This window comes from Bos indicus x Bos taurus, chromosome 16 (genome assembly GCF_003369695.1).
Source record: "Bos indicus x Bos taurus breed Angus x Brahman F1 hybrid chromosome 16, Bos_hybrid_MaternalHap_v2.0, whole genome shotgun sequence".
Lineage (NCBI taxonomy): Eukaryota > Metazoa > Chordata > Mammalia > Artiodactyla > Bovidae > Bos > Bos indicus x Bos taurus.
Window position 1 is genome coordinate 5,344,284 of NC_040091.1, and position 3,726 is coordinate 5,348,009.

The 3,726-nt window shown below is 38.6% G+C and overlaps 1 pseudogene; it reads right to left on the reverse strand.

Annotated features, from left to right (window-relative positions):
• Positions 1-420: 420 nt before the first annotated feature.
• Positions 421-1,056, reverse strand: LOC113907045 (annotated as a pseudogene).
• Between the last annotated feature and the right edge of the window lie 2,670 nt (positions 1,057-3,726).

Below are 3,726 nucleotides of genomic sequence, written 5' to 3' on the forward strand. Positions count from 1 at the left end.
AATAGACAAAAGATACACACATGCCACGCTGTAAAAATGTGGAGTTAACATTATCGGGAAGAAGGCTGTGTGGGTTGTGGAGACACTCTTTGAAGATCTACAGTGTCTCTTGCTCTCCCATATCCCATTCTGCATTTTGTCCTTCATAGGAGGCCCTCTGCTTTTTTCTTTTTTTAATTTTATTTTATTTTTAAACTTTACAATATTGTATTAGTTTTGCCAAATATCGAAATGAATCCGCTTTTTTCTTAAGCAAAGTTCAGAACAGGCTGCCTTGAAACACCGACACTCCTTCCCCTCCACCAGGATGGGTGTGCAAACTATACAGCACTGAATGGCTTTAAAGCACTTGGGCTGCTGTAGGGCACAGAAACTATACTGGCTCTTCAAAGGACATCTTCTCAAGCCACCTTTATGGTATCAAGACAAGTAGAACTCCTTCTTTCCCTGCTTGAAACCCACAGTTGGATGTGACAGGGGCTGGTATTCAAGAGAGTTAATTCTTGTCATTTTTTTGTCATCATCCTCTTAGGGGTAAGAATGCCATGTCAGCCTTTCCTCATAGAAGGGTATGACAACTTGTGCACACTTGACATTGGCTTCCTTGGCAGGGACCAGGTCATCCTCATTAGAGTTCATTTCATCAGGAACATGAGTTCTCCACTGGAGTCTGTGTCTCCAGCAATCCACTCTGGTTTCAAACCCCAGCCAAAGCCTTGTGGCTTTTCTGACTCTTTTTTTTTTCTTCTTTGGTTTGCTGTCCTCCCCCTTATCTTCTGAATCAGAATCAGCTTTGTGCTTGCCTCCCTCTGATTTATCTGTCTTGTGTTTTTTTGTGACTGCAGAAACTCAGCAATGAGGTCAGGGCAATCTGGGTTCTCTTCTGGCTCCCAATGTGTTATCCTCATCTGAGAACCCCTTCCACTTTAGGAGATACTCCTCTTTGCCCTTTACCACTTGACGGTCTAGAACTTTTTCCATCACATATTCTTCTTCTTCCTCTTCTTCTGGCACCTCCTCCACTTTTCTTCTTGTTTTTTTTTTTTTTTTCCCCATAGTTCCTGCCAGCTTTCTGGTATAAAGGATGCTGCTGCTCGGGTCTTGCAGTCATCAACCCTCCCTACACTGGTTCAAGCATCCAGACTGTCCCGTCCATCCTCTTCCCAATTTACTATGTCGCCTTTCCAGCCCAATCCCCAGCTGTCCAGCCAACCCAAGTAGTATTGTCTTAGTCTATTCAGGCCAGAGAGCAGCCCTCCTTATCCCGGCAATCTTGATTCCAACTTCTAACTCTTCCAATCTGGCATTTTGCATGATGTACTCTGCATATAAGTTAAATAAACAAGGTGACAGCACACAGCCTTGTTATACTGCTTTTCCAATTTGTACCAGTCAGTGTTCTATGTAGGGTTCTAACTGTTGCTTCTTGATCTGCATACAGATTTCTCAGAAGACAGGTAAGATGGTCTAGTATTCCCATCTCTTTAAGAATTTTCCAGTTTGTTGTGACCCATAGTCAAAGGCTTTTACAAGTCAATGAAACAGAAGTAGACGATTTTATGGAATTCCCTTGCTTTTTCTATGATCCAACGGATGCTGGCAATTTGATCTCTGCTTCCTCTGCTTTTTCTAAACCCAATTTTTACATCTGGAAGTTCTCGATGCAAGTACTGCTGAAGCCTGGCTTGAAGGATTTTGAGCATAACCTTACTAGCATGTGAAGAGAGCACAATTGTTCATTAGTTTGAAAAATCTTTAGCACTACCTTTCTTTGAAATTGGGATTAAAACTGACTTTTCCTGGTCCTGTGGTCACTGCTGGGTTTTTCAAATTTGCTGACATACTGAGTGCAACACTTTAACAGCATTAGTAGTATATAATACTTTTAGTATTATATCTCAGTGGGAATTCCATCAGTTCTACTAGCCTTATTCATAGTAATACTTCCTAAGGCACCCTTAACTTCACAATCCAGGATGTCTGGCTCTAGGTGAGTGATCACATCATTGTGTGTGGTCTTTAACACTTTTCTGTATAGTTCTTCTGTGTATTCTTGCCACTTCTTCTTAATCTCGTCTGCCTCTTTTAGGTCCTTACCATTTCTGTGTTTTATTATGCCTGTCCTTGCATGAAATGTTCATTTGATATCTCCAGTTTTCTTGAAGAGATCTCTACTCTTTCCCATTCTATTGTTTTCCTCTATTTCTTTGCATTGTTCATTGAAGAAAGCCTTTTTATCCCTCTTTGCTTTTCTCTGGAACTCTGCATTCAGTTGGGTATATCTTTCCCTTTCTCCTTTGCTTTTCACTTTTCTTCTTTCTTAATCTATTTGTAAAGCCTCCTCAGGCAACCACTTGCTTTCCTGCATTTCTTTTTCTTTGGGATGGTTTTGCACACTACCTCCTGTACAATGTTATGAATCTCCACTCATAATTCTTCAGGCACTTTCTACCAGATCTAATCCCTTGAAACTATTTGTCTCATATACTGTATAATCATAAAGGATTGATTTACATCAAACCTGAATGGCCTAGTGGTTTTCTCCACTTTCTTTGGTTAAGTCTGATTTTGCCATAAATAGCTGATAATCTGAACCACAGTCAGCTCCCGGTTATTTTTTTCTGACTGTATAGAGCTTCTCCATCTTCAGCTGCAAAGAATATAATCAATCTGATTTCAGTATTGATCATCTGGTGATGTCTGTTTGTAGAGTTGTCTCGTGTTGTTGGAAGAGGGTGTTTGCTATGATGCATGTGTTCTCTTGGCAAAACTCTGTTAGCCTTTTCCCTGCTTCATTTTGTACTCTCAATCCAGATTTGCCTGTTACTCCAGGTATCTCTTGACTTTCTGCTTTTGCATTCTGATCCCCTATGATGAAAAGGATATTTATATATTTTACTGTTAGTGGTTGGGGTGTAGACTTGGATTACTGTGGTGTTGAATAGTTTGCCTTAGAAATGAACCAAGATCATTCTGTCATTTTTGAAATTGCACCCAAAAGTGTATATTTTGTTGTCTTGTTCATTATGAGTGCTACTCCATTTCTTCTATGGGTTTCTTGTCCACAGTAGTAGATTTAATCATCATCTGAATTAAATTCGCCCATTAAATTCCCATCCATTCCCCATTCACCCATTAGTTCACTGATTCCTAAGATATTGATGTTTACTCTTGCCATCTCCGGCTTGACCACATTCAATTTGCCTTGATTCATGGACCTATCATTCCAGACATGAATAGAAAATAAATATTTGGACACCAAAATGGAGAAAATACATCAATACCTGTGTCATTTGTGTATATAACATACATGAAATAAATTCCTAATGGAACAAAAAATTGGTTATTTATCTTTCAAATTATTAGAGCAACTAAAAGAGGTTCACCTATTTGCTTCAGGTAGGAAATAAGAAGAAAGAAAAGAAAATAGCATGGATAGTATCTGTCACTTTTGCCAGAAATAAGCCCCTTTATTATTTGGGGACAAATCTGCTTTTCATTGTTACAAGCTTACCATTGACTGTTATTCAGGAGCATAATGAAGTGATGACAAAATCAAGGTAAAACATATTTAGTTCAGTATATATGTATGGTTTAAAATCATTTTTGAAAAACAAAATTTTAAAATAGGATCAGAAAAGCATCACAAATCTTGTTGCATTTACAAGAAACTTGCCTAAAATCAAATGATATAGCAGTGTTAATATACAACATATCCAGAACATG